Raw genomic sequence first — 13,671 nt, 5'->3', positions numbered from 1 at the left:
TTGTTTCTACATCAAAAATAAATCATGATAATTGATGTGACCAAACCTCTCATGCCAAATAATTTCTATTGACATAGTTGTAGAAGTTAATTCTTGATGAACTATTTTGGTTACATCAATCTTGTACAGGCCTCCAACTTTGACTCCTGAAGCAACACGCTTGTAGTGATCCAACAAATCTTTGACTATGCAATGTATTTTGAAAACACCAACCTTGAGGTCCTCGTATGTAATTGTAGACACAATGATCATTTATTACTTGATGCCAAGCAGATACATAACATTACAAATGTGCCTGACATTTCCATTTGGAAATGTCAGAGGAATATCGCCACATCCATTAATTTGATGTGGCCGATTGTCTTCATGATATATATTAACAACATTACATACTTCCTTGAAATTATCGTACCCACTTTTGTTACATGTCATATGAATCAAAGATCCAAAGTCTACAAACTGTGTATTAGAATCATCCATTTAAGAAAACAATGCAACATTAGACAGAAATAGCTTGAGATTTTTTAGATTAGAGTTCAAGGCTTCTCATGCAAAACGTTGTGACTTTCTTCTATGTTTATGCTTAGATTCATCATTTTTGTTCTTATAAGAGTCTCTGAATAGATGACCAGATTTACCACAATATATTTTTTATTTATTCCATATGACATACCTTTATTTGATTTAAGAAATGTCCTTTTCCGAGGTGATATTTGTTGGGTTGTGTTATATTCTTTCCCTGTGTTAGCACCTAAATTTTCCCTAGGCTGAAGGAAGGAAAAATTCAGGGTAACCACAAACCATGCTCAGTCTGGTAGCTAGCCCTACCAGAACAGGAGAGGGCTCTCTCCGAGTCACGCTCAGTGAATAGATAAGCAAAAAACGGTTTGAGATGACTTATAGTGAAATATTGATCTTAGGCTAGTAAGTGAATAGGGATACAAGAAACATTTTTATGAATGATTGAGCTTCTGGGATGGTATGGGACCAACAATCAGCAAAGAATAGAGAATTTAATACAAAGGCATAGATTACTTTGTGTGGCAAGGCAGGCAGAAAGTGTAGCAATTTAGTTTGAAATAACGCGGAATGGAGAGATTGTTTTAGGAGAGTGAAAAGGGCACAGGAACATGAATCCTTTTCAACAGAAGAAGAACACTGAACATGAAATTTTCCCACAGGCAGAGCAATAAAATTGAATTCTACCTTATCTAACTCAAAAAATTTCACTGGAAATGAACATGAATTGAATTATGAAACATAACGAAATACATATGAAAACATAAGAGACACATTTTCTACACTCACAACCACATGAATCTCACGAAACAGAGCCGTTGCCTTTCATTAATTCTCTGTCAAAAATATACAGTGAAGAAGCAGAGTTTCTTTCCCACAGTCTCCCAAAAGATACAAGCCAACCAACCCTTTGCAAATGGTTTGCATACAATATATAGAATGTGCCATGAAGAGATAGAATGCCCAAGGGTTTGGGAGTTACTTGAATCATTACAAAATGGAGATGAAGAGCCAACCATCAGCTACAGGTGCAACGTTACAAACATGACAAATGGATTGGGTGACCGTTTTCCTTCTTTTTCCACTTGGATAGAAGCCAATCTGGAGAAAAAATACTTTAAATTCTGCCTTATGTGCCAAAAAATGGAAATGTAGATGAGCGAGCCCACTTGGAGAAGTCGCGAATCGAAATTTCGTGAAACGGAGGCAAATTTGGCATTTTTTCCTGTATGCGCCGCACCATTTTCTCTGTGCGCTGCGCCACTTGGGAGCCTGTTTTGAGGCACTTGCAGGAGTCAAAAATGTGCCCAAGTGTGCTTGTTGGAAATCCAATCCTGTCTACTTTCTAACCCAATTGGAATTTCTGAATTTCGTGCTCATTTTCCCCTCCAAATCTTCATTCTCCCAAGACTGCTTCCTGTGTGTCAAAATAGGGGTAGAGAGGTCATTTTTTGGGTGTTTTTGACCTCCTGGAGATTCAAATCTTGCCCAAATTTCTTATCCAAGCACCAATAGTCATGATTTTTCATGCTGAATCCAAAAATGCAAACCATTCTTCATTTGGAGTTCCCAATTTTTAGCGTCGCGCCACTGAGGGAGAAAAAACCTGTGTTTTTCCCAAAACTTTGTCATGTGACCAAAATTTCCCCAAATTCCTTGAAATTTGGGCTGGAGGTTTTCTATGGGGTGTTATGTTGTTCGAAAGAAGCCTCAGCCAAGATTCGAAGCTGATCTTTCTCTTTTGCCTCGTTTTCCTCTCTTGTTGCTTTGCTCAATTTCGCCTTCAAACTCTTTATTCAGGCCTTTGCACTCATGTTTCGTGCCCTGTAATGGAAAGCCATGTGTCTCAGTAAGGCAAGGTCCTTATCAGCCTTGTCCAACAGCCTCTCCAAGTGCAGGTTGACTCTCTCAATATTGGCCTCCCGATCCTCATTGATTTCTTGCTCCAATGATGTGAGATCAACTCTTCTCCTTTGCACAGCTTGGCGATGCTCACGAATGTTTTGTAGCTCCATAATCACCTGCTGGTCCTCTAGCTATTTTTTTCTCTACTCTAGGTACTTCATGTTCCACTTGGCCCTCTCCAAGTCAAGGGATACGGCCTCAATCTCTGATTTCTTCTCCTGGATGATCTCTCTAAGCTCAGCATTTGTTGGTTTTGTATCTATCTCATCATCGTGAAGGAGAACGAATTTGGTCTCTCGTTCACCTGATGGCCCTTCTTCTTGCACTGGCTCCTTACCTCTACCCTACTCCTATGATGTTGATGTCAGAAACGAGGCCCCTTCCACCCCTGGTGGAGATAACACTCGCTTTGCCGCTGCAAATAAATGTCTACTGCCTCTATGATAGGTGATGAATACTGGCATAATAGAAGTCTCATGGCACTCATACTGATGTGAAGGACCACCTATCTCATGCTCTCCCTCTGATACTACCTGTGGAGCACTGAAGAAGTCACGGGAGATGAAGTCCTCCCAAAAAAGGCCCCGCAATCCCAACTGATGATCCACCAAAATCCGGATAACAGCAAAGTGATAAACATTGTTGAGCTGCTGCTGAGGGGTCTTATGCTACATGACATTTTTCATCCTCTCTATGTTCCTGCAAATGAAAAATGGGAGGTTCATCATCCACACCCTGGAAAAGTGCATGAACAACCTGATGTGATAGGCATATAGGCAAGAGAACGCCTCCTCACAACTGAAGTACTTCATGATCAATTTCATGAGCGGAGCATAATCATCTTTCAAATATCTAAATGGGAAGACTCTTATGAAATGCCTCAAACAATTGGCCTTAATGTAAGGCTCATAGTATTTCCTATCCACCTTCTTTTACTTATGCCACTGTTCTCCAACATTTACTATGCCTGTTGCCACTGATCTAGTTTCGGGTGTCAATGTGAAGGTGACCCTGGCCAAGATAGACTGAACTCCATGGTGAACTATAACATTTGCCACCTTTTGAAAAAATTAAAAACATGCTAGGTGCTGGAAACATGGCATAGAAAGAGGGCATGCCTGCAATTCAATGAGGGTGTTTGGTTCATCCCTAACATGATTTCCACTCCTGTGATGTCTCTTGGGGGCCTCTTCTCCTGAAGTTGTATCACTGTGAGTTTCCACCTCATACTCTGATGAAACCTCAAATGCCATGACTACTATTTATATACTGTATTAAGGCTTCCCTTTGATTATGGTGAAGCTCGGTGTTGTTTGTGATATCTGCCACCAAGGGGAACAATGAAACAAAGGGAGTATTAGGAGGGGAGTAATGTAATGGGAATAGGGGTTATAGGGAGAATTTTTTTTAGGGATACGTAGTGGTTTTGGATTTTGATAGGTTAGGGTTTGGGTTTTAATAAGGTAGGGTTTCGGGTTTTTATTGACCAATAGGAGGAGGGGAAAGGGAATATGAATTTGGCAATGTTAGGGTAGTGATAATAGGAAAAATGGCATAGGGGAATAAGGAAAAGTGGTAGTGCAGGAAAAATAGAGCCTTGGCATCAACATACACTTATACAACCCTAGCATCAATGTTTTTTTGGTGTCTTCTTGTGGTTGAATTTATGAAATTTGTTGCATTCAATCACAGGCATAAAACCACCATATCACTCATAAAATTTGATGAACAAGTGATGTTTCGAGCCTACCTTGCAATTGATGTTCTTCACAAAAAATTTGAGGGAGTTTTGGCACGTTTCTCGTCCTTTGTCTGTGTGCGCCGCACGCAAAACCCAGTGCGCCGCGCTCTGTGTGTGCGCCACGCCAGTTAGGAATTTGCACTGCGGGCAGGCTCTGTGTGCATCGTGCCCCTGCCTATATGCACTGCATGCCTATAATGGCCTCCAAACTTGCTCCAAACCACGCGATTGCACTCTCCATGACTTTGCAATGTTTTCCCTCTCTGTTTGATTGCACAATGACTTTGATTTTGGTGGGAATTTGTATATATAGACTTGGAGGTCATTATTTAAATTTTTATTTTTCAAAAAACCCACTTTCTAATGTTATGTTTGACACCTTTTCACTGACTTTGAAACAACCCTGATTTTCACTTTTCCTCTAAATTTGGCTCAAGTGATGAAATTTTCGACACTCTTTGCAGGGATTGCTTGAGAGGAAATTTGGCCACGGAAACCATGATTACACCTAAAGAGATCAACTGAAGACTTTTTTGAAAATTTTATCACCCATGACACTGTTTGACTTTTCTTCAAAACATAGTTTTGGAGAACAGTCGAAGTTTATCAATATGACGATGAAACTCTGTGAATCATTACTTTACAAGGGCATCACTCTGGCCTGCATGGCTTTACTGGACATATTTAAAGACCAAATTGATTTAATCGCTAGACCTAATGACCGAAAATGACTTTTGTCCACTAAAGGACCAGACCTTTACTATCATGGACTTTGGTGATCATTGACAAAATACCTAAGCCAGCAGGAGCCAGACATGAGGGGAAATGACTAGCATGACCTTCTCCATCAGATCATGGCATGCCCTTAGCAGAATGTAGCTGAATGAATGGAGTGGGACACCTAAAAATGAAATGCATAAAGAGTTTTGATCTCTAACGGAGGACTGACCAAACCAACTCTAACACCCCGACTAACCTACGTAGTGAACTAGGGGGCTAGAGGGGGGGAAATCCCCCCCTTGGTTGTGTCTATTGCGCAACAGGAGGGTCATAAGGGGTTTTAGGGGGTAGGGTAGCCCCCCTCTACAGGGTTTGGGGTGGCGCCCCAGGAAAATTCTTTTTTGGACCCTATATTAGGTTGGGTGAACCTACCTATGGTTTTCAGTCCATGGTATTGGATGCTTCGACATGTATAAATATGTATTGTAACATTGAAAGGAATATAATGAAAAATCAAGTTGGTAGTCCCGATTTTGGGATGCAAGAGAAAATCACTGTGTGTATTTGTTTTATGTGTTATGCTCTCACATTGTTTATTTTCTATGTTTTAAAATTTGTACGCGGGTAATTTCTATAGAGGGTTAAAACCTACATTTGGTATCGGAGCTGTTTTGGCTTCAAGGGGATGCATTTGTTGCTGAGGGGTTTTTCTCTGGCCTTTGGTAGACCTTGTTCAGTGGGAGATTTGCGGGATTGATTTTGGTGGTGAAAGAAGTTGGCGAGTAGTGGAAATATAGAGATCGAGAAATTTAATGGTCAGAGTTTTGAGTTGTGGAAACTCAATATGGAGGATCTGTTGTTGGATAAAGATCAGTGGATCGTGGTAGATATAGGTACTAAACCAATGGGATTGTCTGATGAAGAATGGAAGAAACTGGATCAGAAGGCAAAGAGCACAATATGATTGTGTGTCTCAGACTCAGTATTGCTGAATGTATCAAGGGAAGCTACGATGAAGGATTTGTGGGACAAGTTAGGGACTTTGTACCAATCTATGTCTTTGATGAATAAATTGTTCCAATGGAAAAGGCTGTATAACCTAAGGATGAGAGATGGAGACTTAGTGACAGAGCATCTCAATGCATTTAATATTGTGGTAACTCAGTTATCGTCTGTTGATATCAAAATTTTAGATGAATATAAGTGCATTATTTTGTTGTGTTGTCTACCAGATTCATGGGATAGTCTGGTTATTGCAATAGGTAGCAATGAAACTTCCTTGTAGTTTGATGAAATAGTCTCATCCTTGCTGACGGAGGAGATGAGACGGAAAAATATGGGGAACCAGAATGGTGATGCCTTACTTGTATGAGGAAAGTCCCAGATCAGAAACAAAAATAAGTCATCGAGTGGGAGATTTAAATCTAGAGGGAGATCTAAATCTCCAGGAAAACCAGTAAAGGTGGTGTGCTGGAAATGCAGAAAGGAAGGGCACTACAAAAGGGACTGTAAATATAAAGCTCCTGATAAAGGAAAGGGATATGATGATGCTCCTTTTGCAGAGGAGAAAACCACCTCAGATGAAGGTGGGGATGTGTACTTGGCTTCTTCAAGTACAGATGTAAATCATGAGGCATGGTTGATCGACTTAGGGGCATCCTTTCACTTCACTCCCCATAGAGGCTAGTTCTGCGAGTATGATAAATATGATGGTGGCGATGTCTTCTTAGGGGTTGATAGGAAGGCTAGAATCATTGGTTGCAGAAAGGTAAAGTTGAAGTTGCAAGGTGGAAGGGTTAGAACACTTCCAGGTGTTCTACATATTCCTGCATTAGCCATAAATCTGATTTCTATAAGCAAGTTGGATGATGCAGGCGTAAAAACAGTTTTTGAGAAGGATACTTGCAATATGGTTTGGAAAGGAATGGTACTAATGTGGGGAGTTTGGATTGGAACTATATACAAGCTGCAAGGCAGCACTTTTGTTGATGGGTGCAACAATTATGTGATTCCTAAAAGTGGAGGAGAAAATCTAGTGGTCTCTGGATAGAAGACCATGCTGTGGCATCAAAGGCTTGGACATATTGGAGAGAAGGGCCTTTGAATAGTTCATGGTAAAGGTATGGTAGAAGGTATGAGTAATAGCTCTCTAGATTTTCATTTTTATGAAAATTTTGTATATGGGAAGCAGAATCGGGCGAGTTTTCCCTCTGGTGGTAAGAGGGCGAAATAGATATTAGAGCTTGTGAAAAATGATATGTTTGGACATGTGAAGGTTCCATCACTGGGTAAGTCTGTGTACTATGTATCTTTTATAGATGACTTTTCAATGAATACATGGATATATTTCCTTAAGAAGAAATCTGAAGTCTTTGATATGTTTAAAGAAATTAAGGCTCAGTTGGAAAACCAAACAGATAAGAAGATAAAGGTGCTGAGGACAAATAATGGTGGAGAGTTTTGCAGTAGGGAATTTCAAGAATTCTGTAAGAAGTGTGGTATAACCTGGCATAAGACTACTCCATATACACCTCAGCAAAATAGAGTTGTAGAAAGAATGAATAAGATGTTGATGGAAAGGGCAAGAAGCATGCTCAGTGGTGCCAGGTTAGGACAAGAATTCTAGGCAAAGGCAGTGGAGACAACATCTTACCTGGTCAACAAATCACGTTCATCAGCGTCGGAGGATAAGACTCCACAAGAGGTATGGACTGGTAAGAAACCTTGTCTTTCACATCTCAGGGTATTTCGATGTGATGCATATGTACATGTTCCAAAGGAGAAACGAACCAAGTTGGATAGTAAATCTGAAAAGTGCATCTTTATTGGGTATAACATTATAAGGATGGTTTAAAGGGTTATAAGATTTGGAACCTAGCAACAAGGAAGGTTGTGTACAACCGAGATGTGGTGTTCAGAGAGGTGAAAGATGTTATTAAACATGAATTCCAACCAAAGGAGCCTTAGAAGATAGAGTTTTAGCTAAAGGAGGAAGAATCAAACTCTACAACAGAGGAGGAATCAAAAAATGAGTAGCCACAAACATCAGGTGTAAGAAGATCAGTTTGAGAAACAAGGAAACCAGAAAGGTATAGTCCATCTGCTTTCTGTTCAAAATTTGCTTTATTTATTACTGATGATGATCCCAGAACCATGAAGGAAGAAGTAGACTCAGAGGATGGAAAACTCTGGAAAGAGGCCATGGTTGATGAAATAGCATCTTTGCACAAAAATGAGGCTTGGGATCTGGTGGAGTTGCCGGCTAGAAGGAAACCCATTGTCAACAAATGGGTGTTCAAGAAGAAGAAAAATGCAGAAGGAAAGCTAGAGAAATACAAAGCTCAGTTGGTAGCAAAAGGTTATTCCCAGGTACTGGGAATTTATTTTGGTGATAACTTTTCTCCTGTTTCCAAGGTAACTTCTATTAGATTACTTTTATCTGTTGTTGCTGCTTTTGATTTTGAGGTAGAACAGATGGATGTGAAGACAACATTCTTCATGAGGATCTGGAAGAGGAGATCTACATGAAGAAACCTGAAGGCTTTGCGGTGAAGGGTAAGAAAGAACTAGTATGCAAGTTAAAGAAGTCTCTGTATGGGTTAAAATAGTCACCAAGGATGTGGTATCAGAAATTTGATACATTTATATAGGGACTTGGCTTCACCAAAAGCAAAGCAGATCACTATGTGTATTTTAAATTAATTGGTGATCGTTTTATTTATCTGGTCTGGTATGTGGATGATATGTTGTTGGTTGGAAATGACAAAGAAATTATCTAGGATTTGAAGAGCCAATTGTCCTCTAAATTCAACATGAAAGATCTTGGTGCTACAAACTATATTCTGGGCATGGAAATTAAAAGAGATCGGGCAAAGCAGAATCTCTAGTTAAACCAGAGGAATTATGTTAAGACAATACTGCAGGATAGTAAACCATTGAAGGTTCCTATTCATGTAGGTGTAAATTTATCTATTGAATAGTATCCCAAGACACAAGAAGAGGAGGAGGATATGTCCCATGTTCCATATGCAAGTGTAGTCTTTAGCCTGATGTATGCAATGGTCTGTACTAGACCACACATTACACATGCAGTGGGAGTATTGAGTAGGTTTATGTCAAAACTAGGGAAGGAGCATTGGATAGCAGTGAAGCGGGTTTTCAAGTATTTGAGTGGCACTAGTGGTTATGGTTTGTGCTACCAAGGAAGACTAGGATTGGACAAAGTTTTGGATATATATGGAATTGTTGATGTAGACTGGGCTAGAGATTTGGATTAGAGAAGATACACAAGTGGATATGTGTTTAACCTATCTGGAGGTGCAGTAGTTGGATGACTAAGAAACAATATGTAGTGGCACTATCAACTACAGAGGAAAATTACATGGCAGCCACGCATGCAAGCAACGAAGCAATATGGTTGCAGAGATTGTGTTCAAGTATGGGGTTAGTACAGGGAGCTATAAGGATAGGCTGTGACAACCAAAGTGCAATTTTCTTGGCAAAGAACCTTGCTTATCATTCAAAGACAAAGCACATTGATGTTCAATATCACTTTGTGAGGGATATGATAGAAGAAAAAAGGTGTTGCTGATAAAGGTGGACACTTTGAAGAATACTTCAGATGCATTGAAAAAATATGTGAGCTCTGAGAAGTTCTCCTGGTGTAGAGAAACAATGTGTGTTTTAGGGCTGGAAAAATTACTAAGCTCTCCTGTGGCCCCATGTGGAAATAAAACAACAAGTGGGAGAATGTTGGGTTGTGTTATATTCCTTCCACGACTAACCTTCGTAGGGGACTAGGGAGTTAGAGGGGGGGCAGAGCCCCTCCTTCGTTGCGCCGATTGTCCAGTTGGGGGGTCACAGGGGGGGCGATAGCCCCCCTTGTCCGAGGGGTTTGAGGAGGGTGGCTAGCCCCCCTCTACAAGGTCTGGGGTAGTGCCCCGAGAAATTTTTTTTTTGGACCCTATATTAGGTTGGGTGGACCGACCTATGGTTTTTAGTCCATGGTTTTGGACGCGATGGTTTTTGGTCCATGGTATCAGATGCTTCGTCATGTATAAATATGTATTGTAACATTGAAAGGAATATAATGAAAAATCAAAATGGTAGTCTCGGTTTTGGGATCCAGGGGAAAATCTCTGTGTATATGTTTTTATGTGTTATGCTCTCTCATTGTTTATTTTCTATGTTTTAGAATTCATATGCAAGTATTTTCTGTACGGGGTTAAAACCTACAATATTCCACCTTGGTTTCTACCTCCTTGTTTCCCTCACAAGAATTTCTTCTTCGCCACAAGTGCCAAATTTGGATTCCGAGGCTTCCAATTCTTGCACCTCTCTCCTTCCTACAAAAACATACCTTTGAATTACTCAAATTTTGGTACTTTCTCCCTTGCTACAAGACTTGTAATAAACATCTGGTAATCCTCTCACATTCCATTTAAAGTGATTGTCATGAGATCAATAGAGAGTACTAATTTCTCCAATATCTCCTTGCTTATATATCATATCTTTAATTATGGAAATAAAGGCATTAACATATTCATTCTCTTCCATTTTAATGTATATGAGCTTACTCTTGAGAAACAAGACTTTATTTGTATCCATAATTTCATATAACTCCTTCAATACATTCCAAGTTTCATTATAGGTATGACAACCATGAATATAAGGGATTAAATTTTCATTAACGTACATCCTTAATAATACCTTTTATTTATTCTCTTGATTCTCCTAATCATGAACTAATGAAGTTTTCGAGCCTGCAGAAGTTTTACTTCTCCCTTTGTGATGGTCCAAGCACCATAACCTTCCAACAATGTTTGCATCTTGACTTTCCAGTTGGCATAGTTTGTACCATCCAATATATTAGCTTCATTTAGGTATATCTCTGCCACGAGATTCCTCATTTCCCAATCTCTCTCAAGGCCACTTCTAACACCTTCAAGTAAATTTTAATAGAGGCTAAAATAAAATTAAAATGGAAATATGTACCTTTATAAGTGCGCGTACCTAACATACTTCACGTACAGAAGCCCAAATTTAACTAAGTAAATGCTGGGTTGAGACCCTAACTGAATGATTCCAAAAAAATATTAGAAAATAAATTACTATGTTACCCTTAAAGGAATGACAACAACCAATGGTGCCATTATGGTTAAATAATCTAAACCTAAGTGCATAAAAACTACTAGAATAATATGTTAATGAAAATATATTCAAAGGAAAAGTTAATTGACAACTTCCCATCAAAATAATACATATTTCTTAAGCACATACCTTGGTACAGAAGTAGAAAGTAAAGACAGGGTAAACAATTTTTATATGAACCTAAATTAAATGGCTACCCTAGTAGTCCTTAAGCTCATTCAACTTAATCAAGCATGTTATTTCTATTTCTTGAGTCTATTTAATCTAATTAAAAATATCATTTTAAGGAATCGAATATGAATAGTGACGGACTTAACAACCTGCCTCAATAGGTTGATCCAACCTTACCTTAATTAAATTCATAACCAGTTAAGAAGAATAATCTAATCAAATATTGTATAGGGATGATCCACCCTCTAATCAATAACAAATCACCAAATGAGAGAGAGAAGAGTTTTACCTTCCATTCAACACCCTAAATGATTTACGACTATAGATCGCGCCTATGAAATCTAGACTGTTCATAGTGCACCAGTTAGGATAGCCATGTGAAATAACATGATCCCCCTAGCGTGGCCTAGGTATCACCTTTCAAGGTATAAAAGGTGGGACAATATAAAATATCTTTACAATACATCACATAAAGAACTTCCACCTAGTTTATAACAATGAATTCATGAAAAATCACACTTACATATTCAATATATATTCCCATCAAAGTTTGGCATAGTGTATGGGGTTAAATATTATTGAATATTGGTGCTTAATTGATGGTCCAACATTATAAAGACAAGGATAAGATTTATATTACCGTCTTCTTGTATGATAAAATTATGTGTCCGTTTAGAAGAAGTGTAGAATCAATGATACAAACAAATCTGGCAGATATATGATTGTAACCAAATTACCATCATAGCATGAATAAATAAATGAAAAATCTATGTTTAGGTAGTCAAGGTGTGGTTACTTATATGTATTTATTGTCAATTTGTCAAAAAAAAAAAATAGACTCCTTACAACCAAGTGGAAGGTTTAATAAAATTATAAATGCAACTAGCACAATCATACTAATAAATGTGGCTGGTATAAGGAGGAATCGTTTCAAATCATTTATATGCTAATCAACTGTTCTAAATGATCGAAATTTAATTTTACCATGAAATCAAGCTGAAAAAAAATATAAAATAAAAAAGAAAGACATCTGCAATATCCGCTTATGAAGGCCTTTGATAAGCTTATAAATTAGATTAATTTTACAATAACATATAAATCATAAAAGTATTTGACAAGATTCATTAGTGTATTCATTAACACTAATAAGTGTAAGTATATTATTCAATGATTATATAACATTAGGTTTTCATAAAAATAATAACCATTTTCTTTCTAGAAACAATTAAAACATCCTTCACCTAAGAATAAGCCGTGTATTCATTAACACTAATATGTGTAAGTACATTATTCAATGATCCTATGACATTTGGTTTGTATAAATATAATAACCCTCTTGTTTTAAGAAACAACCAAAAAGTCCTTCAACTAAGAATAAGCTAAATCCTCTTTATGGTTTTATTATGGTCCCACTTTCCACTAAATGATAATTTTTTTTTATGATATCACATAGGATGAGATATTTTCCCTCTGTTCTCATGATTATGACTATATGCCACTATTGTCACTTCGATTTCTCTATCCACAAGTATATAAATCCATCTAATATATCCATAAAAATAATTTTAGACCCATGTAATCATTAATGTCTTTTGAGTAAGAGTATCATAGATTTATAAATTATTCACTATTATAGTTTCAATTAATAAGAACATATTCATATTTAAAAATTCTGTATTATACCAAGAGTGTAGTCAATCTTGAGCTGAAGGAAAATTTCCTATTCAATTTTTCTCACATATGTAGCATCTAATCACAAAGAAACACATCAGGGCATCATGTACTCATGGTATCCCAAAATATTTTGAGACTTAATTAAAACCATTGAATGAAATTGATGAATGGAGGTTGAAACAAATGAAACAATAAGAAATGAATGAGAGTGGTAGTGAATGAAAATAAGTCATATATGAAGAAACACCTATTTTGAACTTTTAATAAATTGAATATAGGAGCAGACCAAAGAAACTGAAAATGATTCACATACTTTTTATATTATTCATTGGATCATGTATTATACAAATAATATTCTGACATTATAAAATATCAATCATTTATAATTTCAAAATATGAAATTCGTCATGCCCAATTCAAATATAAACCATGAATTTGGCCCTCTATTCTTATGATTATGATTGTGTTGTTAGTGTTACTACAAAATTCCATTCAATGCATCCATAAAAACAATTTTATAGCCATAAAATCATTAAGGTCTCTTGAGTAAGACTATGATAGAATCATTAAGGTATCTTGAGTAATGTTATAGACATTTTTGTGCCTTACAGCATGAAGCATGAAATGTATATAATCTAAGGGATCCAAAGTCCCTAAACATGTTGTTCCTACCCCTAGAGGAACAAGGTCAGCAAACCACAGCACTAAATATCAGTTCTCCACCTGAAAACACTCAAAAACAAGGCAATTCTGGATCATGTCAACTGCTCCACTGAGCATCTACGCTGAAT

The sequence above is a fragment of the Pinus tabuliformis genome, chromosome 3_2 (assembly GCF_031772625.1).
Source record: "Pinus tabuliformis cultivar Carrire ecotype Pingquan chromosome 3_2, CPIR1, whole genome shotgun sequence".
Lineage (NCBI taxonomy): Eukaryota > Viridiplantae > Streptophyta > Pinopsida > Pinales > Pinaceae > Pinus > Pinus tabuliformis.
This window is presented reverse-complemented; position numbering follows the sequence as displayed.